This window comes from Hyla sarda, chromosome 1, assembly GCF_029499605.1.
Source record: "Hyla sarda isolate aHylSar1 chromosome 1, aHylSar1.hap1, whole genome shotgun sequence".
Taxonomy (NCBI): Eukaryota; Metazoa; Chordata; class Amphibia; order Anura; family Hylidae; genus Hyla; species Hyla sarda.
In genome coordinates, this window is record NC_079189.1 from 358964271 (window position 1) to 358992236 (window position 27966).

The following is a 27966-nucleotide window of genomic DNA, read 5'->3' on the forward strand; positions in this document are numbered from 1 at the left end:
CATTAATCATGAACACTTACCATCATCTTCTAGGAATAAATCTGATCTCACAATAATGTTCTGAGGATAATCCTGCTGATGTAAGAATATATCCATTGATTCTAAGAGAAAGATGTTTATTGTCTTATATGTTTGCTTTTCCTATGTTATGCATTTTGTTTATAGTATTTCACAAGAGAGTTATATTTATCACATACCAAAGACTCTCTTTAGAACATCTTCTGAAGTCTAATTAATACATACTTGTCTTGGTAAAGTTAGTTCTTTATGTAACTCTTCTTTACAAAAGGAGCAATTTATCATTAACTGCACAAGAGATTTGTTCATCCTACTTCTTATTTGCTGCACGTCTTCTAGGTCAGCTTTGCTGCTGCTCACACTCCCTTTTGTTCCTCCCAGACAAAAATTGGTAGAAGGCCTTATTTGAACGCAGACTGGTGCAAGGTTTTGTGAAAGTGTCTAATGAGCGGGATGATGTGGCGGGCTGGGAGCTTCCTACCCATTTGAGAAGATAAAGTTATCTTTATTATCTATCTATCTATATATATATATATATATATATATATATATAGTCACAGAATGTATTCTTTGAATTATTTGGCAACAGGAGAATTTCTCTATGTCTAAAAAAAAGTGCCAATCTTCAGAAACTAAAAGATTTTATATTTGTGTTACACTGAATATTCAATTCTGACTATAAAAGTAAAAAAGAGAGGTTAGTTGTATATTTATATATATATATATATATATATATATATATATATATATATATATATAGACTTAAATATTTAGTAAAATGTTTTATTAGTGTTGGTAGGAAAAGTTAGTAAAATATATCTTACATTATTATGGTGTGCTGTTATGTGGCAGAAGGTTCTTTAGGCCTTTTCAGGTACCAAATGTGACTGTTACCTTTGCCAGAATGCCCATATGGTCCTCATCACTTGGTCAGCTTGGCCCATTTCACTTTTACCATTGTACACATTCTCAGTGAAGATTGGCGACAGCTCAGAGAAATCCAACTCAATGTTTGCTTGAATAAACCAAAAAGTTTTTTTTTTCTTCTAAAGACAACCTCATCTAAGTATCCAGACATATTTTTCTGTGCTGTTACTTAACCTCTTTTGGGCCTTTTTTCTCTTTTTGACCCTCTTTTTGAGGTTTATATAGCTCATTGACTAATTTGCATTAAGATTTTTCTTTGTCTGGAAAAAAGAAGAAAATGCAGTTATATCATTCCTTTTTTTGCATTTTAGAATTTATCCTACTGACTGTATGGTAAAAATAACATTATAGATTCTGGGGGGACATTACACACACACACACACACACATATATATATATATATATATATATATATATATATACTAGCTGAGTACCCGGCATTGCCCGGTTTTTCCTTCCTAATCCTTGTTGTGGAGTAAAATCAACAAGGAAGCTTTTGACTTGATATCCTGTCCTCATATATTGTTGTCATATCCCAACCCCATATCCCGACCTCCTATCCCGTCCTCCTATCTCGTCCTCATATCCCTTCCTCCTATCCCGACCTCCTATCCCGTCCTCCTATTTTGACCTCCTATCCCGTCCTCCTATCCTTACCTCCTATCCCGACCGCCTATACCATCCTCATATCCCGTCCTCATATCCCGTCCTCTTATCTCGACCTCCTATCTTGACCTCCTTTCCCAACCTCCTATCCCGTCCTCTTATGCCATCCTCCTTTCCCGACCTCCTATCCCGACCTCCTATCTGTTCTCATATCCCGTCCTCATATCCCGACCCATAATATGTATACCAGGTATTGAAATATCTCCAGCCGTATGGAAGTTATGTGGGAACATACATTTTCATTGATTTGCATGGGACTTTAAACAAAAAACCCGACCCTGACAAATGGGGGTAGTTAAGGGTTGAATTAACTATCCTATATTTTAAGTGCAAAAGAGAACAGGGTGGATGGATGGAACCTGATGGATGAGATAGTGAAGAGCCCAATCAAAACGCACTCACCTATGCGAGTTGTGCGAATGGAGGCACATCACTCAATGCGCTTGATCAGGAATCCTGTAATCGCGGCTGCTGCGGCTTCCAGCGTCCAGGCGCAAATATAGATGAAAGGAGATCCAAGAAAGGGAGATGAATCGCGCTGCCACAAGAAGTATATATGGGTAAATTTATTGCACACAAAGGATCCACGCAATGCGTTTCAAAGCCGTTCCGGCTTTTTCGTCCCCTGACGAAAAAGCCGGAACGGTTTTGAAACCTGTTGCGTGGATCCTTTGTGTGCAATACATTTACCCATATATACTTCTTGTGGCAGTGCGATTCATCTCCCTTTCTTGGATCTCCTTTTATCTATATTTTAAGTGGACATATAAGTAACATGTGACCAAGTATTGTCGAAATATCTCCAGCCGCTTGGAAGTTATGCAGTGTAGTTGGGGTGTTACTTCGGTATATGAGGGGTTAATTTAACCCCTGTCACTCGTGATGCCAGGGTGAGGGTTAAAACGCTGAGGTTAATCTTCGGCCTATCGCCACCCTTCCCAGAAACGATAGGTGCGTGCTTAAATGAATAAAGTCCACAATAGGGATGAACTTGAACTTGTATAAACTTTACTGAGGTACTTGCGGTACATCCAATTAACAGCAACAGTCTTAGCAATACAGTCTCTACGTAGTACAGCAGTGATTGACAGATGCGGCGGACAATTAGCTTATCCAAAGGACTAGTAGAATTAGGATTGATGCAGAGATCCGTCCGGATTTAGGGGTCTGTTTAGGTCCAGTGATCTTGCAGACTTAACAGGGATTGAGATAACTCACAGTTTTGTAAGATGGCCGTTGCCGCAAGGCTTGGGCCTAGTCACTGCTGATGACAGCTGCGCAGATCCTCCTCTATCAGCAGCCCATGAGGAAAGAGATGCTGCTGGCTTGGCAGCACAGGAACAAGAGCGATTAATGGCTGCCGCTCCCTTATATGGGCAGGGCCGTTTTGGATTGGTTCATGTCAGCTGTCACTCACCGTTACAATGCATGGTGGGCGATCACCTGACTTCCTCCAAAGGTCCTTGAACCATAAACCATAGAGTTTTGGAACGCATCACGTGACCCGCAGGTCCTGCGACACTACAACAAGGTAAGTACACTTTATTTACATATTTACACATTGAATTTGAATAATTTTAACTATTACAGGGGTGACAAGGGGCTAACTATTGATGAGGACCCCTCTGGTACCTAGGGACTCTGACTTTGGGGACCTCACCACAAGGTAACGGATGCAATCCGGTACCGGGACACCTCAGCTGAATTTTTAAAAAAAATTTGGTATGAATTTATTCGCGGCAAATCTACACTGCTCAAAAAAAATAAAGGGAACATTAAGATAACACATCCTTGATCTGAATGAATGAACTAATTGTATAAAATGGATTTCATCTTTACATAGTTGAATGTGCTGACAACAAAATCACAGAAAAATTATCAATGGAAATTAAATTTATCACCCATGGAGGTCTGGATATGGAGTCACACTCAAAATCAAAGTGGAAAACCACACTACAGGCTGATCCAACTTTGATGGAATGTCCTCAAAACAAGTCAAAATTACACTCAGTAGTGTGTGTGGCCTCCACGTGCCCGTATGACCTCCCAACTATGCCTGGGCATGCTCCTGATGAGGTGGCAGATGGTCTCCTGAAGGATGGCCTCCCAGACTTGGACTAAAGCATCCGCCAACTCCTGGACAGTCTGTGGTGCAACGTGACGTTGGTGGATGGAGCAAGACATGATGTCCCAGATGTGCTCAATCAGCATATAAAAGTGACAAAACATCAGCCAGGAAGCATAGGAACTGAGAAGTGGTCTGTGGTCACCATCTGCAGAATCACTCTTTAACCCCTTGGGGACGAAGCCCATTATGACCCTAAGGAAGGGAGCATTTTTTGCAAATCTGACCACTGTCACTTTAAGCATTAATAACTCTGGGATGCTTTTACTTATAAATTTGATTCCGAGATTGTTTTTTCTTGACATATTCTACTTTATGGTAGTGGTAAATTTTTGTCAATACTTGCATCATTTCTTGGTGAAAAATGCAAAAAATTTTCTAACTTTGAAGCTCTATGCTTGTAAGGAAAATAGACATTCCAAATGAATTATATATTGATTCACAAATACAATATGTTTCTTTATGTTTGCATCATAAAGGTGACATGTTTTTACTTTTGGAAGACATCAAAGGGCTTCAAAGTTCAGCAGCGATTTTCCAATTTTTCACAAAATTTTCAAAATCGGAATTTTTCATCGACCAGTTCAGGTTTTAAGTGGATTTGAAGGGCCTTCAAATTAGAAATACCCAACAAATGACCCCATTATAAAAACTGCACCCCTCAAAGTATCCAAAATGACATTCAGTAAGTTTGTTAACCCTTTAGGTGTTTCACAGGAAGCGCAGCAAAGTGAAGGAGAAAATTCAAAATTGTCATTTTTTTACACTCGCATGTTCTTGTAGACCCAGTTTTTTAATTTTTACAAGTGGTAATAGGATAAAAAGCCCCCCAAAATTTGTAACCCAATTTCTCTCGATTAGGGAAATACCTCACATGTGTATGTAAAGTGTTTGGCGGGCGCAGTAGAGGGCTCAGAAGGGAAGGAGCGACAATGGGATTTTGGAGAGTGAATTTTGCAGAAATGGTTTTTGGAGGGCATGTCACCTTTAGGAGGCCCCTATGGTGCCAAAACAGCAGAAAAACCCCCACATGGCATACCATTTTGGAAACTACACCTCTCAAGGCACGTAACAAGGGGTCCAGTGAGCTTTAACACCTCACAGGTGTTTGACGACTTTTCGTTAAAATCGTATGTGAAAATGAAAAGATTTTTTTTTTCACTAAAGTGCAGTTTTTTCCCCAAATTTACCATTTTTACAAAATGCCCCCCAAAATTTGTAACCCCATCTCTTCTGAGTATGGAAATACCCCATTTTAGGACGTAAAATACTCTGCTGTCGCACTACAATGCTCAGAAGAGAAGGCGTGCCATTGGGCCATGTGCGTTTACAAAGCCCCTCGTGGTGCTAGAACAGTAGTGTTGCTCGCGAATATTCGCAATTCGAATATTATTCGCGAATATCGCATATTCGCGAATTTGCGAATTTCGCGAATATAGCGCTATATATTCGTAATTACGAATATTCGTTTTTTTTTTTTTTTTTTCTTCACAGTACACATCACAGTGATCACCCCTCTCTGCTTCCAGCTTGTGTGGTGTAAAGAAGGCTGTAATACTACTGTGTGAGACTGGCGTGCGAAAATTCGCATATGCGAAAATTAGCATATGCTAATTTTCGCATGTGCGAATTTCCACATATGCAAATTTTCGCATATGCGTATTTTCGCATACGCGAAAATAAAACGAGAATATTACGAATATGCGAATATTCGCGAATATATGACGAATATTCGTCCATATATTCGCGAATATTCGCGAATTCGAATATGGCCTATGCCGCTCAACACTATAGAACAGTGGACCCCCCCCCCACATGTGACACCTTTTTGGAAACTACACCCCTCACAGAATTTAATAAGGCGTGCAGTGAGTATTTACACCCCACTGGCGTTTGACAGATCTTTGGAGCAGTGGGCTGTGCAAATGAAAAATGTAATTTTTAATTTTCACGGACCACTGTTCGAAAAATCTGTCAGACACCTGTGGGGTGTAAATGCTTACTGCACCCCTTATTACATTCCGTGAGGGGTTTAGTTTCCAAAATGGGGTCACATGTGGGTATTTATGTTTTTGTGTTTATGTCAGAACCGCTGTAAAATCAGCCAACCCTGTGCAAATCACCAATTTAGACCTCAAATGTACATGGTGCGCTCTAACTCCTGAGCCTTGTTGTGCGCCCGCAGAGCATTTTACGCCCACATATGGGGTATTTCCGTACTCATGAGAAATTGCGTTACAAATTTCCTTTTTTTCCTTTTACTGCTTTTGAAAATAAAAAGTATGGGGCACCACCAGCATGTTAGTGTAATTTTTTTTTTTACACTAACAGGCTGGTGTAGCCCCCAACTTTCCTTTTCATAAGGGGTAAAAGGAGATAAAGCCCCCAAAATATGTAGTGCAATTTCTCCCGAGTACGGAAATACCCCATATGTGGCCCTAAACTGTTTCCTTGAAATACGACAGGGCTCTGAAGTGAGAGAGCGCCATGCGCATTTGAGGACTAAATTAGGGATTGCATAGGTATGTTAAAAATGGCTATTTCTGAACTTGAGAGAGCCTCAATAGGGGTGTAGAAGACTTTGCTTTGTTCTAACACGCATATGTAGTGTGCTGGGGTAGTGAAATAATACTGTTATTCAGTATGACATGCACATTACAGGCATCGCTTGCCACAGAGTGACACAATGACCGAGCCTGGAGGTGGCATCAGCATGAGGAGACCAAATAGTGTCTAAATGACAGCGTGGAGGTGTTCGGCAGCATGGGGAGACCATATAGTGGCTGAATGACAAAGCTTGGATGTGACTGAAGCATGAGGAGACCATATAGTGGCTGAATGACACAGCTAAGAGGGGTTGGCAGCATGAGAAGACCATATAATGGTTGAATGACACAGCGTGGAGGTGTTGGCAGCATGAGGAGAACATATAGTGGCTGAATGGCAGCCTGGAGCTGGCAGCAGCATGAGTAGACACTGGAGCTTCACAATCCCTAAGATTAAAAGATGAATTTTGAAATTTAAATTGAAGATTTATGGTAGCTAGTGCTACCATAAAAATGTTTAGGCCCACAACCCAGCAGCATCAGTAAACCATATATTAGCTGAATGACACAGCCTGGCAGAAGCATTAGGAGACCATTGAAAAATAAAATTTTGAAATAGAAATTTAAGATTTTGAAATTGAGGATTTGGAAATTGAAATTTTTACTCCCAAGTTTCAGTGTCCCGGGCCCTGGCGTGTGGGTACAAAGGACCAAATCTAACAAGGAGTCACATGTCACATGGCAGCACAATCACAGAGCCTGGAGGTAGCATCAGTATGAGGAGACCATATAGTTGCTGAATGACAGAGCCTGTACCAGGCAGTAGCATAAGTAGAGACTAGGGCTTCACAATTCCTAAGATTAAAAGATGAATTTTGAAATATAAATTCAAGATTTGTGGTAGCTAGTGCTACCACAAAAAAATGTTAGGCCCAGGCCCAAGCCCAGCAGCATCAGTAAACCATATAGTGGCTAAATGACACAGCCTGGAGTTGGCTGAAGCATGAGGAGACCATATAGTGGCTGAATGGCACAGCCTGGAGTTTGTGGCAGCATGAAGAGACAATAGGGCCTCACAATCTCTAAGAATAAAAGATGAATTTTGAAATTTCCATTGAAGATGTATGGTACCTAGTGCTACCATAAACATATATAGGTAATGTCCTAGCCCCAGCAGCATCACTAAAGCATGTAGTTGCTGAAGGGCACAGACTAGAGCTGGCAGCAGCATGAGTACATGAGTCTTGTTTAAGGTATCTTTGCCCATTCTTCCTTCCAAAAGTCTTCCAGTTCTTTTAGATTTCTAAGCTGTCTGTCACGCACTGCTCTTTTAAGGTCTATCCATAGATTTTCAATTATGTTGAGGTCAGGAGATTGTGAAGGCCATGGAAAAACCTTCAGTTTACGCCTCTTGATGTAATCCCCCGTCCATTTTTCCTTCTACTCGTGAGATGTTCCCTGTGCCACTGGCTGCAATACAACCCCAAAGCATGATTGATCCACCCCCATGTTTAACAGTTGGACAGAGGTTCTTTTCATTAAATTATGTTCCCCTTCTTCTTCAAACGTACCTTTGCTCATTTGCTCAATTTTAACCTTTGCTCAATTTTAACCTCATCGGTCCGCAGAACTTGTTTCCAAAAGGCATCAGGCTTGTCTATATGTTCATTTGCAAAGTTCAAATGCAGATTTTTGTGGTGAGGATGTAGAAGAGGTTTTCTTCTGATGACTCTTCCATGAAGACCATATTTGTACAAGTATCTCTTTATAGTGGAATAGTGTACCACAACTCCAGTGTCTGCCAGATCTTTCTGGAGGGATTGTGCAGTCAAACGTGGGTTTTGAATTGTTTTTCTCACAATCCTGTGAGCTGTTCTGTCTGATATTTTTCTTGGTCTTCCAGATCTTGCTTTAACTTCCACTGTTCCTGATGACTGCCATTTCTTAATTACATTCCGAACAGAGGATATTGACATCTGAAAACAGTTTGCTATCTTCTTATAGCCTTCTTCAGCTTTGTGAGCGTCAGCTATTTTCAGTTTCAGATTTCTAGACAACTGCTTAGAAGAACCCATGGTGCTGATTGTTGGGGCAAGGTCAGATGAGTTTGGGCATTTAAAACCTTTGAGATTGACATCACCTGGTCTTCCCAGATGATGATTGAGAACAATCCATAACACTGGCATGTCTCAGCTTTGCAAAGGGGGCAGTACAAGCTATAAATTCTGCAGGGTGTCCAAACTTTTGCAGACGCCATTTTTTTGTTTTCTGTTATTTTGAAAGTGTAAATGATGGAAATAAAATCTAACTTTTGTTGACATATTATAAGAATGTCTAATCTGTAATTGGATCCCATTTGGAGATTTTTCCATCTTTCCTTTCCATGTTTCTTTATGCACATTAATACAAATTTTTACCTGGGGTGCCCAAACTTTTGATCCCCACTGTATATCTATATATATATATATATATATATATATATATATATATATATATACATATATATGTGTGTGCGTGCATATATCTCAAATGTTAGCGCCATGAGATTTTGCCACTGCTGCAATATTTGCTGCACTAGGGTTGGGCCATAGGTAGGCCTAGTGACAGATAGTGACAGATGCACCACTCTATATCACATATATGAAGAAAAAAAACTATACATATACACATGCATACATACAACACATACATACTCAATCACACATATATCATACACGTGTATATCCATACATGCATTACACACACATACAGCACACTATACACAAATACATGTAACAGATAAACTGTTTACATCACACATGTACATCTACACATCTACTGCTGGCTGCAAGGCTACACTGCTTCCCCAGCTACAAACACTCTAGCAGCCGCAATTGCTCAGTTTGCCATGCCCTAACACTGGCCCTGGATATATGTAGACCACAGCAGCAACTGCATTGCAAAGGTCGCTTGATTCTCTGTATGAAAAAATAAATAAATACATTTTTTTTTTCGCTATCACTTTGGGGCACATGTTCTGGGAACTGTGTCATATGAACATACAAAAAAAAATGTAAATTAATACAAAAGACTGCAACTGTATGCCTACAGAGCTGCATATATCTGCCATGGACCATTGTAAATAAATATATACCATAACATATAAAAAGTTTGTGGCGTTTGTGTTGCTAGGTATGCAACTACGCTATGCAAGTCTGTAAGTTCCATTTATTTCAAAACACATACAGTATACCTGACCCAATGGTCAAACCTGGTTTGAACTTAATTGGTCTTCTTCATTAGTACTGAACTTTGGGTGATAAGAAAAGTTATAGTGAGCATGCTAGAGCAATATATAGGTTATCATACTGAGACTCCAGGGAACATGGGCAGAAAAGGAAAATCTCCTATAGCTGTGGTTTGCTGTCTGACCTTCCAAATTGTTTTAAATGACCCCTGAGGAGTTGTCTGTCTTATACAGCCCTATCTATGTGTCACATGACTATTATGATTTTTAAGATGTGCGTGTATAGTTTTTTTTTTTTTTTTTAAGTTGTGTATGAATAAAAATGACAGCTCAGCAAAGGACAGCTGGTCGGCCCTGCTGGGTAACTCTACTCTTACCTCATGGCTTCCCAGCTTTTGGGACGCTCATCCACTGCTGGTTGTGCTTTACTTCAGAAATCACAGTTCAATAAATCCAACGATATGAGAAATAAATAGTGGCACTCACCAGGACTTCTTTATTCTTTTCTCCTTTATTATGGTACAAAGGTGCAGGCTAAAACAATCATCGTCTTGCCGTTCCTGGTGTGGGGTCTGTTGACGCGCTTAGCCGCGTGGAACAATTGTAAGCTATCTGTTAAGTTAAATGCACTGTTGTCCACGACAAGACAATGATTGTTTTAGTCTGCACCTTTGTACGACAATAAAGGAGAAAATAATAAAGAAGTTCTGGTGAGTGCCACTATTTATTTCTCATATCGTTGAATAAAAACAACTACACAACAGATCCCACTGTACTCCATTGAATTATTTTTCATGTATCATTTTTATTTAAACAATGTACAGTAAAGGTAGCAAAAACGCAACGGTGCTTTATCTGTCAGTAGCATTTACAGATGCTATTTTTGAGAAGACTTTCTTGATTCTGGATAGAGGAGTGAGTTTGGGGTTGGACTAGACTTCAGCTAATGTGGGTCTTGGGTCAAGGCAGAACAAAAGACCCCTTACTACTGCACAGTATCAAATTTATGGAACAGAAACTACTGGGGACAAATACAGGAAAGTGCAACAAAACATGAATATTATAGCATGTTGATAATAATGAAAATATCGAATTCAAATCTGCAGATTTTATGCTGCAGAGTTCAATGAAACTAAGTGACTGAACAAAGCTTCAAATATGCGCAGGATACTGTACGTGTGAATACACCCTTAAGGAACTATATATAATTAAATATAACCTACTATGACTAGAGCATTTTATCAGCTTGAATGTCATATTATTTATTTGTTAGTTTACATTAGATGTGTCTCAAATGGGCTTATAATATCAGTTCCTAATTTCAGATAAACACTCACTTGGGTCAGTTCCATAACATTACTCTGTTATAACAATCTCACTTAAACATCCTGTACTTTGTCAGAAACTTTATACTGACAAAAGGAAAATTTACTTAAATTGACTCTAAAAAAAATAATAAAGATAATACAGTTAACCCTTTTTGAGATGACCACCCAAAAAATTCACATAAAAAGTCTTCTGGGGAGTCTTCTAAAAAAATGCATATAAATGTAAAACTGAAAATACATTACAGTAATCCAGCCTGGGTACAGAGATGGTTTTTCTTAAAAAGGTGGTGTTTTGGAGAGGCTTCACGGTTTATTACAAAATCAATCCACATGTAAAGAGTCCAACAGAAAAATGTTGTGTTTCCACAATGAGGGTTGGTATGATGCAAACAAAAAGTGAATTTGCTATGAAAAGAATCTGAAGTCAATTTTACAGTTAAATTTAGTGTGGTGTTAAAATTCATTCATACCAGGAATTCTGTTTAAACTGGTGTAAATATGTCTACAAGAAGGAAACGGTTATTCATGTGGAAGTTTATGATCCCATGGCTCCTATAATATTGTAAATTGTTCTGGTAAAGTTAGATAGCAGTAGTATTAAAAATGTGGCTCATGTTAAAGTGTATAAAATATAAATATATATCTCTATATATAACATTATTGTTTCCCCATTTATTTTCTATTTGGAAGAAATACAGGAAAAGAATTAGGATAGATAAATCAGGCAGCTTTAAGAAAAGTAGAGAGAAGATGAGATAAGAAATAAAGCACAAATAGAGTAATGTAAACAGGGGTATATAACACATGTTCCAAGTTAATGAAACATACTATATTAAATTAAATATTATATTAAAGACAAGGCTTCTTAAAGGGGCATTCCAGGATTTTTTTTTATTTGACAATGCTACAGGGGCTGTAAAGTTAGTGTAGTTCATAATATAGTGTCTGTACCTGTGTGTGACGGTTTTCTCACAATTCTTATGTGATTATCGCCCCAATATTTATTTTTAACAGCATACAAAATTTTTCCCAGGTTGCAATGCGGCCGGGACCTGACTCACTAGTCAGCTGATGACAGGGAGCCTGTCTGCTTCAATGGGTGGAGTGATGGTGGGAAAGAGGTCAATATGCAACTAATGCAACAGCTGGAGGCACCCTGATTGAAAACCACAGGTCATTTGAATGGATGCAGCTCATTTATGTTTCAATGGGTGGGGTGGCTGATGTGTGAGGGAGGAAATGGAATTGTTGGATTTGAAGTAAAAAAAAGAAAAGTCAAACAGGAAATACAAGTTTACAAAAAGCTAGCCACAGTGTTATAGTAATCTCACAACATAGCCATTTAGCCCTTCCTAAGCATGTCCATTACTGTCTGTCAGGTACGTACTAAAATCACCTTATGGTGGATAACCCCTTTAAGTACCCTAATTTTAAGTGGTATTTCTCAACTGTTGGTTCTCCTCAGGATCTCAGGTGGACCCATCTTACTAGGCTTACTAGGATGGCTATTTTGCCTAATCAAATCTTAATACCCAACTAAGTTGCCCACCCATAAAGGGTAACTCACATTCAAAATTTGGTTCAGATCAGATATTATACAGGCTTCATGCTTTATGTGGGGAATGGGACTTGAATTGTGCAGTTTATGCAGCTCCTCCTCCACTAGATGATTTAGTGCATCAAGTGACCCAGAGCTCATCATGTGGGGGAAGCTGCATTTTGGGCTCTTCCCAAGCTCCTACTCAACCAACCATATATAGAGCTTGTGGGACCTCATCTGAGTTGTCTACAGCAGAAAACATGGTAACAAATTGACCCTTTAGGCACATTTAAGCAAGGACTGTGTGGATAAGAGAGTATGAGGATGTGACTCCTGACCACATACTCTTGAGGACACCTCTGTCACAAGTTTCTTAGTCCTCTCCACTGGTACTGTATGGCATGGGTGTTTAGTAAAATACCATCCTGCCCCTGTGTTATCAGGAAAGTAAAGCTTGTGTATGAGTTATTTGTTTAAAAGGGTTATCCAGGAGGAAAAACTTTTTTTTATATATCAACTGGCTCCAGAAAGTTAAACAGATTTGTAAATTACTTCTATTAAAAAAATCTTAATCCTTTCAGTACTTATGAGCTTCTGAAGTTAAGGTTGTTATGTTATGTCTAAGTCCTCTCTGATGACACCTGTCTCGGGAAACGCCCAGTTTAGAAGCAAATCCCCATAGCAAACCTCTTCTAAACTGAGACAGGTGTCATCAGAGAGCACTTAGACAGAAAAGAACAACCTTAACTTCAGAAGCTCATAAGTACTGAATGGATTAAGATTTTTTAATAGAAGTAATTTACAAATCTGTTTAACTTTCTGGAGCCAGTTGATATATATAAAAAAGTTTTTGCCTGGAATGACCCTTTGAAACATATTACAACACAGGAAGGTCTGGATTATATTAGGTAATTTTAATAGTTTAATCCTTACCTTCAAGATTAAAAGTAGACACAGTCTAAGAAACATTTCCCATCTACAAAATAATGCTCGTAGTGGAGACAATAGATATTATCTGATCAGAACCGAGTTAGCACATTTTCCCTTATGGGTGGGCAACTTTTGCCAGATATTAGGATTCAATAAAGAAAAAAGTGGAAAAATGAGCCACCCTATTGCTTAGGCTGGGTCCACACTACGTTTTGTCCCATACGGGAGCGCATACGGCAGGAGGGAGCTAAAACCTCGCGCTCCCGTATGTGACCGTATGCGCTCCCGTATGTCATTCACTTCAATGAGCCGACCGGAGTGAAACGTTCGGTCCGGTCGGCTCATTTTTGCGCCGTATGCGCTTTTACAACCGGACCTAAAACTGTGGTCGACCACGGTTTTAGGTCCGGTTGTAAAAGCGCATACGGCGCAAAAATGAGCCGACCGGACCGAACGTTTCACTCCGGTCGGCTCATTGAAGTGAATGACATACGGGAGCGCATACGGTCACATACGGGAGCGCGAGGTTTTAGCTCCCCCCTGCCGTATGCGCTCCCGTATGGGACAAAACGTAGTGTGGACCCAGCCTTGCTCTGGCTCCTCATTCCATTTTTCCAGTCTAGCCTCCAGCCTACTGCCTCATTCATAATGAAAAAGGCATTGTGGCCTCCAGGTCACTAACAAGCCACTGATGCACAAGCCCAGGCCCATCATTTTCACAGGCAACGGATGCAGTCCATCCACATCCACATGTTAGCAAATAATTTTTTTTACTGCCAGCTATCAAGACAGAGCATTGCAATGCACTTTGAAAGTCTGAGCAACTAAGAATCACAAGGGGTACAAGTAGGACATGTCACACCAATGTCACATCAATATGAACAAAGCAATAGTCAACATATTAAAATAATCATTATTTTACTTGCAGGGGAACCTTAAAGGGGTACTCCAGTGGAAACCCTTTTTTTTTTTATTTTTTTTAAATCAACTGGTGCCAGAAAGTTAAACAGATTTGTAAATTACTTCTATTAAAAAATCTTAATCCTTCCAGTACTTAGAAGCTGCTGAATACTACAGAGGAAATTCTTTACTTTTTGGAACACAGTGCTCTCTGCTGAATCACGAGCACAGTGCTCTCTGCTGACACTTCTGTCCATTTTAAGAACTGTCCAGAGTTGGAGAAAATCCCCATAGCAAACATATGCTGCTCTGGACAGTTCATAAAATGGACAGAGGTGTCAGCAGAGAGCACTGTGCTCATGATGTCAGCAGAGAGCACTGTGTTCCAAAAAGAAAATAATTTCCTCTGTAGTATTCAGCAGCTAATAAGATTTTAATAGAAGTAATTTACAAATCTGTTTAACTTTCTGGCAACAGTTTTCCACCATGTCGGCGATCACCACAAATCGCCAGTCAATTCGGGCCGGCGATTTGAGGCTATTCAGGTCAATCGGGTCACTGATGACCCAATCGCACGGAAAATAAGAATGATCGGAGCTGTCAGAGACAGCTCCGACCATCCTAAAGGATATGAGCTAGGTGGCACTGTTGCCACCTCCTCCTATCCCCTGCCATTGGTCGGTCAGTACGACCGCCAATGGCAGTTGGGGGCGGGAGGGGTTAGAGTTTATTTCCCCCACTCTGCCCACCGATCGAAGTCCAGGCAGAGCGGGGGGGGGGGGGGGGGGGGCGGGGGAGTTGTAGTTTTGCAACATCTGGAGGGTCACAGTTTGGAGACCACTATTACAGTGGTGCGTAAACGGTACCCCTCCAGATGTTGCAAAACTACAACTCCTAGCATGCCCAGACTGCCCAGCCATGGGAGCTGTAGTTCTGCAACATCTGAAGGGCCAGATATTGCAGAACTACATGCCCAGCATCCCTGACTGTCTGGGGATGCTGTTTCCTAACTCAATGTTTCCTAACTCAGTGATTCCAACCCATGTGCCTCCAGCTGTTGCAAAACTGGGAGTTGTAGTTTTGCAACAGCTGGAGGTACATGGGTTAGAATCACTGAGCTAGAGTCTGTTTCTTAACTCAGTTGTTAGCCACCAGTGTTCCTCCAGCTGTTGCAAAACTACAACTTCCAGCTTGTGCGGTCTGTCAGTGCATTCTGGGAGTTTTAGTTTTGCCACAGCTTAAGGTTTGGCGTGCCACCCTACCATGTACAGGGTACATTCACACGAGTGGGTTTACAGTGGGTTTCCTTCTACAAGTTAGAGGTGCGGCAAATTTTCCGCCGCAGTTCAAACTTCCAGCGGAAAATTCACTGTGAACCCCCGTGTGAATGTACCCTAAAAACACTACATTAACAAATAATAAAAAGTAAAACACTACATATACACCCCCTTACACTCCCCCCCCCCCCCCCCCCCCACCAAAAAAAAAAAAAAGAAAAACGTCTCATACAGCAGTGTTTCCTAAATGGAGCCTCAAGCTGTTACAAAACAACTCCCAGTATTGCCAGACAGCCATAGACTTGCAACAACTGGAAGCACCCTGTTTGGGAAACACTGCTGTAGGGTTTTGGTGGAGACCAGCCCCATCCTTGTATCCGGGTCCGCCCCTATTGAAAAGTCCTAATTTAGGCCTCAAATGTGCATGGCACTCTCTCACTTCAGAGCCCTGTCATATTTCAAAGCAACAGTTAAGGCCCACACATGAGGTATTTCCATACTCAGGAGAAATTGTGTTACAAATTTTGGGGGGATTTTTCTCCTTTTACCCCTTATGAAAAGAAAAAGTTAGGGGCTACACCAGCATGTTAGTGTAAAAAATACACATTTTTACACTAACATGCCGGTGTTGCCCCATACTTTTCATTTTCACAAGAGGTAAAAGGAGAAAAAGACCCACAAAATTTGTAATGCAATTTATCCCAAGTACGGAAATACCACATATGTGGACTCAAAGTGCTCTATGGACACACAACAAGGCTCAGGAGTGAGAGCACACTATGTACATTTGAGGTCTAAATTGGGGATTTGCACAGGGGTGGCTGCTGGTTTCAGCGGTTCTGACATAAACACAAAAGAAAAAATACCCACATGTGACCCCATTTTGGAAACTACACCCCTCACGGAATGTAACAAGGGGTATAGTGAGCCTTAACACCCCACAGGTGTTTGATGAATTTTCGTTATAGTTGGACGTGAAAATTTAAAATGTATTTTTTCCCCTGAAAAGCTGGTGTTACCCCAAATTTTTCAATTTCACAAGGGGTAATAGGAAAAAAGCCTCCCAAAATTTGTAACCCCATTTCTTCTGAGTATGGAAATACCCCATATTTGGATGTTAAGTGCTCTGCTGGTGAACTACAAGGCTCAGAAGAGAATGAGCGCCATTGGGCTTTTGGAGAGAGAATTAGGCTGGAATTGAAGGCCATGTGTGTTTACAAAGCCTCCATGCTGCCAGAACAGTGCCCCCCCCCCACATGTGACCCCATTTTGGAAACTACACCCCTCTTATAATGTAATAAGGGGTTGAAGTGAGCATTTACACCCCACAGGTGTCTGACAGATTTTTGGAACAGCGGTTCCAAAGATCTGTCAAACGCCAGTGGGGTGTAAATGCTCACTGCACCCCTTACTACATTCCATGAGGGGTGTAGTTTCCAAAATGGGATCACATGTGGGGGGGAGTCAACTGTTCTGGCACCATGGGGGCTTTGTAAACGCATATGGCCCCCGACATCCATTCCAACCAAATTCTCTCTTCAAAAGCTCCTTTTCTTCTGAGCACTGTAGTTCGCCTGCAGAGCACTTTACATCCACATATGGGGTATTTCCATAATCCATACTAATTTTTGGGGACTTTTTCTCCTATTACCCCTTGTGAAAATGAAAAATTGGGGGTAACACCAGCTTTTTATTGAAAAAAAAATGTTCTTTTATTTTTATGTCCCATTTTAACGAAAGTTCATCAATCATCTGTGGAGTGTTAAGGCTCACTTTACCCCTTGTTACGTTCCTTAAGGGCTGTAGTTTCCAAAATAGTATGCCATGTGTTTTTCCTTACTGTTCTGGCATCATGGGGGCTTCCTAAATTCGACATGCCCCCCAAAAACCATTTCAGCAAAATTCATTCTCCAAAATCCAAATGTCGCTCTTTTCCTCCTGAGCCCTCTAGTGCACCCAAAGAGCACTTTACATCCACATATGAAGTATTTCCTTACTCAAGAGAAATGGGGTTACAAATTTTGGGGGACATTTTCACCTATTACTCCTTGTGAAAATGAAAAATTTTGGGTAACACCAGAATTTTAGTTTTAAAAATCAAATTTTTTATTTTCACGTCCGAAGTTAACGAAACTGGGGGTCCCAGTGGCGGGCCCACCACGATCAGACATCTTATCCCTTATACTTTCGATAGGAGATAAGATGTTTTTGCCCAGAATACCCCTTTAAGACACAGATTTCCTCTTCATTTTGGCATGAAGCAGGAAGGGGATTTTTTTTCTCAGCATTTGCTCAGTATGAGCATTCCCTTAGTGGTAGATATACATGTACACTGACTTATACCTCAGCCAGACACAATATAAAATTAGTCTCAAACTATTGAATTTTTCAGCAGCTAACAGAAAGTACATGCAATGCAGAGAAGTCAACAGGCAGGCAGATCTACACATGAACAGTATGAGTGCCCAGAATAGAAATGTCTGAGACAAGCCAATAAGTTAGTTCTTAAATTAAAAACTAACCCACAGCTCCCAGAGACAATATTGATATATGTGCCATGCTGGAAATTACCAATAGAAAGTCAGGGAAACATGTCGATTCTTCATTAGTCATGAGGAGTGATTCCTCACGCATGTATCTCTGACCTGTCAATGGCAGTGAATGAGTCAATGGGAAGCTTACTATTGTGCTCCTGAGCAGTGACGACTTCTTGAGTCTGGCCTCCTCATGACTGGTATGCACAGGAGAACGTACATTGCTGAAAAGCTGAATGTGTTATATCTGTTATACGTCATCTCCTGTGTGAAATTTGGGATTCAAAGTTAACCCTTCAAAAACTGTAAAAGCAACCAATTGCCCAATTTAACAGTACTTTTTTTTTGTCTAGAACAAATGTAGGTCAGCTCTTAAAGCAGATCTGTTTCATGCAGGTCCAAACCCCTAGCAGTCATGGAACAGATTTTTTTTGTGCTTTTTGACTAGTAGGAACACTGAAATAATATAGCAGATGCAAAGTCATAATATATGACTGCAATATTCTTGAGGAGGCTGCCCCCTTCACCATCCTCCGACGACTGACAGGTTTCTGTGTATGCTATGTACATATTGTCACGATGCCGGCTGGCAGGAGGTGGATCCTCTGTGCCAGAGAGGGATAGCGAGGACCGTGCTAGTGGACCGGTTCTAAGACACTACAGGTTTTCACCAGAGCCCGCCGCAAAGCGGGATGGTCTTGCTGCGGCGGTAGTGACCAGGTCGTATCCACTAGCAACGGCTCACCTCTCTGGCTGCTGAAGATAGGCGAGGTACAAGGGAGTAGGCAGAAGCAAAGTCGGACGTAGCAGAAGGTCGGGGGCAGGCGGCAAGGTTCGTAGTCAGGGGAGATAGCAAAGTTCTGGTACACAGGGTATAAACACACAAAAACGCTTTCACTAGGCTCTAGGGCAACAAGATCCGGCAAGGAAGTGCAAGGGAGGAGACTAGATATAGCCAGGAAACAGATGGGAACCAATTAAGCTAATTGGGCCAGGCACCAATCATTGGTGCACTGGCCCTTTAAGTCTCAGGGAGCTGGCGCGCGCGCGCCCTAGAGAGCGGAGCCGCGCGCGCCAGCACATGACCGCAGGAGACGGGAACGGGTAAGTGACCTGGGATGCGATTCGCGAGCGGGCGCGTCCCGCTGTGCGAATCGCATCCCCAACGGCCATGACAGGGCAGCGCTCCCGGTCAGCGCTGACCGGGGAGCTGCAGGGAGAAAGGCGCCGTGAGCGCTCCGGGGAGGAGCGGGGACCCGGAGCGCTAGGCGTAACAGTACCCCCCCCCTTAGGTCTCCCCTTCTCTTTATCGGGTAACTGCCTCCCCTGGGATGAGGACACCGGGAAAGGAAGGAGGGATTCCTCAACGGCAGGCAGAACCGCAGGAGTAGGAATGGGGAGAGAGGGCAGAGGGCGAGACCTGGCACGGGGCAGTGTGACACCAGGACGAGGGCCATGAGGGGACACAGAAGCTTGCCTGGGAGGGGGGGAGGGGCATTTCCTGTGGCAGGCAGAGTCCTTAATGACCTTAGGGGGACCGGATACAGGAGGAACCACAGAGTTACGGCAAGGGTTACTGGGAACCGGTTTTAGACAGTTCTTGGCACAAGAGGACCCCCAACTCTTGATCTCCCCAGTGGACCAATCCAGGGTTGGGGAATGAAGTTGAAGCCAGGGAAGTCCAAGGAGAATTTCCGAAGTGCAATTGGGGAGGACCAAAAGTTCAATCCTCTCGTGATGAGATCCGATGCTCATAAGAAGGGGCTCCGTGCGGAAACGTATGGTACAGTCCAACCTGGCTCCGTTGACCGCGGAGATGCGGAGTGGCTTGACAAGACGGGTCACCGGAATATGGAATTTATTCACAAAGGACTCCCGAATAAAATTCCCAGAAGCTCCAGAGTCCAGACAGGCCACGGCTGAGAGGGGAGAGCTGGCTGAAGTGGAAATCCGAACAGGTACCGTGAGACGTGGAGAAGCCGACTTGGCATCAAGAGACGCCACACCCACGAGAGCTGAGTGTGAGCGTGCGTTTCCCAGACGTGGAGGACGGATTGGGCAATCCACCAGAAAATGTTCAGTACTGGCACAGTACAAACAAAGATTCTCTTCCTTACGGCGATTCCTCTCTTCCAGGGTCAGGCGAGACCGATCCACTTGCATGGCCTCCTCGGCGGGAGGCCTAGGCGCAGATTGCAGTGGAGACTGTGGGAGAGGTGGCCAGAGATCTAAGTCTTTTTCCTGGCGGAGCTCTTGATGCCTCTCAGAAAAACGCATGTCAATGCGAGTGGCTAGATGAATGAGTTCATGCAGGCTAGCAGGAGTCTCTCGTGCGGCCAGAACATCTTTAATGTTGCTGGATAGGCCTTTTTTAAAGGTCGCGCAGAGAGCCTCATTATTCCAGGAAAGTTCAGAAGCAAGAGTACGGAATTGTATGGCGTACTCGCCAACGGAGGAATTACCCTGGACCAGGTTCAGCAGGGCAGTCTCAGCAGAAGAGGCTCGGGCAGGTTCCTCAAAGACACTTCGAATTTCCGAGAAGAAGGAGTGTACAGAGGCAGTGACGGGGTCATCACGGTCCCAGAGCGGTGTGGCCCATGACAGGGCTTTTCCAGACAGAAGGCTGACTACGAAAGCCACCTTAGACCTTTCAGTAGGAAACTGATCCGACATCATCTCCAGATGCAGGGAACATTGGGAAAGAAAGCCACGGCAAAACTTAGAGTCCCCATTAAATTTGTCCGGCAAAGACAGGCGGAGGCTAGGAGTGGCCACTCGCTGCGGAAGAGGTGCAGGAGCTGGCGGAGGAGATGGTTGCTGCTGCTGTAGCTGAGACTGAATCTGCTGTAGCTGCGACTGGAGTTGCTGAGTCATGGTGGTCAAGTACGACAGCTGGTGATCTTGTTGGGCAATCTGTCGGGCTTGCTGGGCGACCAGTGTGGGGAGGTCGGCGACAACAGGCAGAGGAACTTCAGCGGGATCCATGGCCGGATCTACTGTCACGATGCCGGCTGGCAGGAGGTGGATCCTCTGTGCCAGAGAGGGATAGCGAGGACCGTGCTAGTGGACCGGTTCTAAGACACTACAGGTTTTCACCAGAGCCCGCCGCAAAGCGGGATGGTCTTGCTGCGGCGGTAGTGACCAGGTCGTATCCACTAGCAACGGCTCACCTCTCTGGCTGCTGAAGATAGGCGAGGTACAAGGGAGTAGGCAGAAGCAAAGTCGGACGTAGCAGAAGGTCGGGGGCAGGCGGCAAGGTTCGTAGTCAGGGGAGATAGCAAAGTTCTGGTACACAGGGTATAAACACACAAAAACGCTTTCACTAGGCTCTAGGGCAACAAGATCCGGCAAGGAAGTGCAAGGGAGGAGACTAGATATAGCCAGGAAACAGATGGGAACCAATTAAGCTAATTGGGCCAGGCACCAATCATTGGTGCACTGGCCCTTTAAGTCTCAGGGAGCTGGCGCGCGCGCGCCCTAGAGAGCGGAGCCGCGCGCGCCAGCACATGACCGCAGGAGACGGGAACGGGTAAGTGACCTGGGATGCGATTCGCGAGCGGGCGCGTCCCGCTGTGCGAATCGCATCCCCAACGGCCATGACAGGGCAGCGCTCCCGGTCAGCGCTGACCGGGGAGCTGCAGGGAGAAAGGCGCCGTGAGCGCTCCGGGGAGGAGCGGGGACCCGGAGCGCTAGGCGTAACACATATCTTGTGTCATATGCTCACCGTGAAGTAACATGTCTGCCCAGGTATACCTTTTTAAAGTTGTTTGATATAGTGCACGATAGCATTATTTACCTGTGTGCAAACATTGGTTGAAGCAGCATGTCAGGGGCAAAGGAGAGCTCTTCTCATGAATACTAGGAGTCATCTGCTGCTCTTACATAGCCTATTCAGCTGACAGGCACCTTTAAATAGACTAGACAGGAGGCATCTCTATCTGTGCCTTGGCAGCCTGAGATTCCACCATTTAAGGCTGCATTCACATCATGGTTGCAGCCTACAGCTGCCGGATCTGGCTGGGGTCGGGAAAACCGGGCGCTCCCATGCCCCAGCCGGACCGGCGCTGAAACCCATTCACTTTAATGAGCTAACCAGAGTCAAACAGTGACTCTGGTCGGCTCATTTTTGCACGTATCCGGTTATGTTACCAGACCAAAACCGTAGAATACTACGGTTTTAGGTGCCGTCACAAAACCGTATACGTGGCCAAAAATGAGCCAACCGGAGTCACTGTTTGACTCTGGTTAGCTCATTAAAGTGAATGGGTTTCAGCGCCGGTCCGGCTGGGGCATGGGAGCGCCCGGTTTTCCCGACGCCAGCCAGATCCGGCAGCTGTAGGCTGCAACCATGATGTGAATGCAGCCTAATGTTGTTTTTTGAGCTGAGCATGTGTTAAAAAAAGCAAAATGTAGGGAAAAGAGCAAAATGTAGTGAAACCTTAGTAAATACCGTGGAATTTATTTAAATTTTTTACATTTTTGTCCGAGTAGGGGACTTGAACATGCAGTGTGACCACTACTATTACACATTGAAATAATTCTGCACTGCAATGAACCATAGCTGTCAGCACTCAGCAATATACATGGCACAGTGTTATGTTCTAGCCAGAACTGGGGTCAATTGTTCCATTTTTGCAGCATAAAATAAGCCAAAGCCAAAAGTGGATTTATGAGGAATAGAAAATATAAAGGAAGAATGAATACTTCTCCTGCCTGCTAAATCCGTTTCTGGCACATTTTCTGCTGCAAAGAATTTGCAGCATTTCTGCATTTAAAGTAATAGTGTAAGACTAGCTGCCTATTTATTCACAACAGAATGCAAAGGGAACAGGATCCCACTATCGCATCCTGTTATGGCATATTCCTTGCAGTTATCAGTAAAGAACATACCAACTGTATACCAAAAATGGGGCGAGAACCTAATGAATAAAATGAAAGTCTGCCCAACTTTGGTATTAACACAACTTTTCTTTCTGCATGTAGTGGTTAATGCCTTATACATGCATGTGCTTAGCACTGCAGCTTTGTCCCATTTTCTTTAAAGGGGTATTCAGATAACAGAAAATGATTTTTAAATAAAACTATCAACCACACAAAATATATTACTTATTAATGTCGTTTTAACACAAATTGTACTGGTTTTGGCATATTTTTGCTTGAAATACCCCTGAAGTTGTGTAGTCCTTTCATTATCAGTGTGGTATTTTTTCCAGCTTCCAAGCTCCTCCCTTTCTTCTTAAATTTTGCATTATGGAGACTTGACTGGGAGTTGGATAATACATTCAGGGGGTGTAAATGTTGTACATTGAGGGGTGGGCATGCCTAATACACAATCCCTAACTGTTTAATTTCTGCTATCACCTGCTATATACTCCTATTATTCAAATTAAAGTGTACATGTCATTTGCAAAAACATTTCATAAAATGTAGATTATAATGTTACATGTGTATTTGTAATATATATTGGTTAAAAAATGTGTATATTTTTGGGTGAAAAAAGGCTAAACTGATGTAACCGCCAATTACAGGATCCCGGTAGGTGCGCAAACCCGCAGTAGCGGGAAGCCAGTATCAGTCCGACCGGCTTCTGTGCGCTCACCTCAGGTCGGACTGATACTGGCTCCCCGCTACTGCGGGTTTGCGCACCTAACGGGATCCTGTAATTGGCAGTTACATCAGCGGACAGTTCCGGGAGTCTGACCACGGACTGTTATTCCTGTTCCCTCCTGGATCCGCTGTGATCAATTACACCCGCATAGTGGCACCTAGTATCGGGGTGCTACATGTATTGATTCATGTTAATATACTGAGTGACGCTATTGTTATCTCTTTATTTCACATAATTCCACATTTCTGAGACCTTTGCATGTATAAAGTTCTCCTGATGACGCTCTAGATCAGGGCAGAAACGCTTAGAGAACGATATATTTATGGTAATCCACCGGATTGGTGGCGCTCTGAATATTTGGTAAATCCACCATACGGGTGGTAACCTTGAGTGGATCCTGTGAATTAACTATTTTAGATGGTACTAGTTCACAATCACTATAGTGGTGTATTTTAATAAGTAAAATTAAAGGTTATATTTTAGTAGCACTCCCCTCACACTTTTTTGATAAAGTTTTTTTGCATTCCTTGATGCTGGGAGATGATTTGACCCCTTGTAGGTCAGTAAAATCATTCTACATACCTCACTTTTGAACTTTATTGATGTACAGCAATGACACGTTTCTGGGTATACACTACCCCTTCTTCAGATTGACAGAGTAGTTTTACTTACTTTACTTAACTTTTTTTTTTAATGAGTACGGGGCGGTATGAGGGCTCATTTTTTGCGCCATGATCTGAAGTTTTATCAGTATCATTTTTGTTTTGATCAGACTTTTTGATCGCCTTTTATTCATTTTTTATGGTAAAAAAGTGACCAAAAAATACACTATTTTGGACTTTGGAATTTTTGGAAAAGGGGGATTAAAACTTTTATTAGGGGAGGGGTTAAATAATTTATTAACTTTTTTTGAAACTTTTTTTTGCAATGTTAAAGCCCCCGTAGGAGGCTATAACATGCAATACACTGACCTCTCACACTACTATGCCATAGCATAGCATTGATCAGTGTTTTCACTGCTTGACTGCTCCTGCCTGGATCTCAGGCATGGAGCAGTCATTCGGCGATCGGACGCTGAGGAGGCAGGTAAGGGACTCTCCTTGTGCATCCTAGCTGATCGGGACTGAGCTGCCAGGAGTACATTTTTGTAACTTTAGATGTGGCGATTGGTGACGCCCGCTATTAGCCACGGGTCCCAGCCGTTGTTAGAGGTCAGGCCCGACCTGCTATGACGCGGGGTCACGGCGTGACCCTGCGTTATAGAAAGTGAGCGGGCGCAGGGTGTACAAGGTACACCCTGTGTCCTTAAGGAGTTAAAGGTACGGCATTCTAGACGTAAGGCATTCTAGATGTCTTCTGTGCCAATAGACAACAACAAGGCTCACAGGGAAATTTATACTTAGTAATCTCCTCGATTAACACGCCCGGGCAACTCCACCTTGTGTGATACATAGAACCAGATGACAAACAGCCCCTAAAACATAGAGGAGACACAGAAGAGAATATGGCATGGAGTGCAATTGGAACAAAATAGGTTCTATGGAGAACTTTTAAAGAGGTCTCTGCTAAAGAGACTTGCCATTTACCCTCACTAATAACTGTACAGCAATCCTGTCATTGGGGTAGAGACAGAGTAGAATAAAAATCAACCTCCTGGGCAGACATGTAGCAGAAATATCCCCATGAAAAGATACTACATTAAATAATAAGAACACTTGCTGAGCCCAAAAAGTTTCGTTTAAAGGAAGAGTATCAGTAGAATGAAAGTGTTCCTTAGTAGGGAGACGTTTACACACTAGAAAATTATATAGCTTAGCAAATTCATTAGAAGTCCGCCAAAGAAAAGAAGATGGGTTTAGACCAGATTTGAAACCAGGGTTGTAAAAGAGAGGTGTGAGGAGAGAAGCAAAAGACTGAAGATAAAACTTAAAGAGAACCAGGCGCCATAAAGAAAGGGTATAAAGACTGACTGGAGCAAAGGAAGGAACCAGATGAGAGACAGGAGACAATGCCAACATTAACTCAGGGAGAGAGTAGGGAGCTACCAGGTCAGATTAAAGATGCTTGTGATAATGTATATTGAATTATTGAATACAAGGGCACATACCACATCAAATAAACACAGATATATATTTCTGAAAAGAATGGAGGTCTCTGTGAATAAGAGGGATTGGTAGGGTATGGAAAAAATATAGTAACCGCGGTTAGATGTGCCTCAGGTGCGGTTTAAAGGAGACGTTGGGCGTTCACAAAGGAGCCAGAGAATCCCAAATGCGATAGCAATTTAAATATATAAGGCCAGGACACACAATCAAAGGGCCATTCCCATAGACATGAATGGAGGCGTGGCATGATGTCACTAGGGGGCGTGGCCGTGACTTCACATCATCTGTCACGAAGTCAGCGCCCTGCACAGAATGCTGGGGGCTGCACCGAGAACGTGGGGGTCCCCAGTGGCGGAACCCCTGTGATCATACATCTTTAGGACTTAACAAATATTATCAGTTGCTTAACGACCCAGGATAAAACCCACTTCTTTAGAGTGGACTATGGCAAAAATAATTTATAACATTGCCTGAATAGAAGAAAGAAGCTTAGTATCTAACATAATAAGGGATATGAGTCTATAGTTAGCAGGTTGGTGAGGACCCCTTTGGGGTGTGGGAATAACTGTAATCAGAGCATCAAGAAACTCAGGGGGGACTGAGGTAGCAGCAGGGACATGCACACATAGGGCTCAAAGGGGGCTTGAGCCCCTGCCTTTTCACGCACCTGCCCCTCAATGGCCTTTTTTTTTTTTTTAAAGGTGTGAGGCACAGAGGCACAGGGGCAGGAGTGTATAGAGGCACGGCTGGTAGAGATAACAGCAGAGGACAAGAAGAAAGAGCAGATGCAAGTGTTAGGAAGTGACATCTTGCCATACAGGCATTCTCTGGACACTGTCTCCCGGGGTCCTGCTGCTGCTGATGGCCCCTCCCTGCTCCTCTCTGGGTAAGGAAAGGAAGAGATGGAGGATAGAAGATCAGCTGGAGCTGCCATGAGGGGACAGTAAGTGATCATCAGCCAGGTCTGTCAGGGAGGACTGTAGGGACGGTGGACTGTGTGTGGGGACTTAGAAGAGATAAAAGAGTCCACAGTGACAGTAACTGATGATCAGCAGGGTGGTCTGTCAGGGAGGACTGTAGGGAGGGTGGACTGTGAGAGGGGACTTAGAAGAGTTAGAAGAGTCCACAGTGACAGTAACTGATGATCAGCAGGGTGGTCTGTCAGGGAGGACTGTAGGGAGGGTGGACTGTGTGAGGGAACTTAGAAGAGTTAGAAGAGTCCACAGTGACAGTAACTGATGATCAGCGGGGTGGTCTGTCAGGGAGGACTGTAGGGAGGGTGGACTGTGTGAGGGGACTTAGAAGAGTTAGAAGAGTCCACAGTGACAGTAACTGTTGATCAGCAGGGTGGTCTGTCAGGGAGGACTGTAGGGAGGGTGGACTGTGTGAGGGGACTTAGAAGAGTTAGAAGAGTCCACAGTGACAGTAACTGATGGTCAGCAGGGTGGTCTGTCTGGGAGGACTGTAGGGAGGGTGGACTGTGTGAGGGGACTTAGAAGAGTTAGAAGAGTCCACAGTGACAGTAACTGATGATCAGCAGGGTGGTCTGTCAGGGAGGACTGTAGGGAGGGTGGACTGTGTGAGGGGACTTAGAAAAGTTAGAAGAGTCCACAGTGACAGTAACTGATGGTCAGCAGGGTGGTCTGTCTGGGAGGACTGGCCTCCTCTGTACAAGCAGCTTCAGGGAAATTATAGTGTGTTTTTTGTTGTTTTCCTTATTTATTCTGATATACACTATGGGGGAGATTTAACAAGACCTGTCCAGAGGAAAAGTTGCCCATAGCAACCAATCAGATTTCTTGAAAAGGCCTCTGAAAAATGAAAGAAAGGATCTGATTGGTTGCTATGGGCAACTTTTCCTCTGGACAGGTCTAGTTAAATCTCCCCCATAGTGTCCCCCACCTACAGTACCTGAAAAGCTTAGTCCAGCATAGCTGTTCTTTCCCTCCCTATAAACCAGTGTTTCCCAACCAGGGGGCCTCCAGTTGGTACAAAACTACAACTCTCAGCTAAAGGCTGTACAGGCATGCTGGGAGTTTCAGTTTTGCAACAGCTGGAGGCACCCTGCTTGGGAAACACTGCTATAAACCAATATCTATAAACCAATAGTGTTACCCACCTGTGCCCCTATAATGCCATTCCACATCTGTATCTTCCCCACATCATCAGTCTCTACAATCTTTGTATTGTCCCACCTTTCTTGTGGACCTGTCCAGAGGAAAAGTTACCCACAGCA

At 43.2% G+C, this 27966-nt stretch overlaps 1 protein-coding gene and 1 long non-coding RNA gene across 4 annotated transcripts in view; one reads left to right on the plus strand and one right to left on the minus strand.

The window, feature by feature from the left end:
* Positions 1 to 27966, plus strand: part of GLIS3 (GLIS family zinc finger 3) — a 417907-nt gene that overhangs the window by 11037 nt on the left and 378904 nt on the right. Inside the window, exon 1 of one of the 2 annotated variants that reach the window (XM_056522361.1) lies at positions 26601 to 26673. The exons of the other annotated variant lie outside the window; for it this stretch is intronic. The gene's annotated coding sequence lies outside the window, so the exon portion shown is untranslated. Of the gene's footprint in view, positions 1 to 26600; positions 26674 to 27966 lie in introns of those variants that run through there. 2 annotated transcript variants of the gene reach the window in all.
* On the minus strand, positions 34 to 27960 carry LOC130274274 (uncharacterized). 2 transcript variants are annotated; one of them, XR_008844306.1, is made up of 3 exons: positions 27850 to 27960; positions 913 to 1205; positions 34 to 101 (listed from the first exon to the last, which is right to left on the minus strand). It is a non-coding gene; the product is annotated as an uncharacterized LOC130274274 (long non-coding RNA). The 2 variants fall into 2 exon arrangements; XR_008844305.1 differs by lacking the exon at positions 34 to 101 and adding an exon at positions 121 to 495.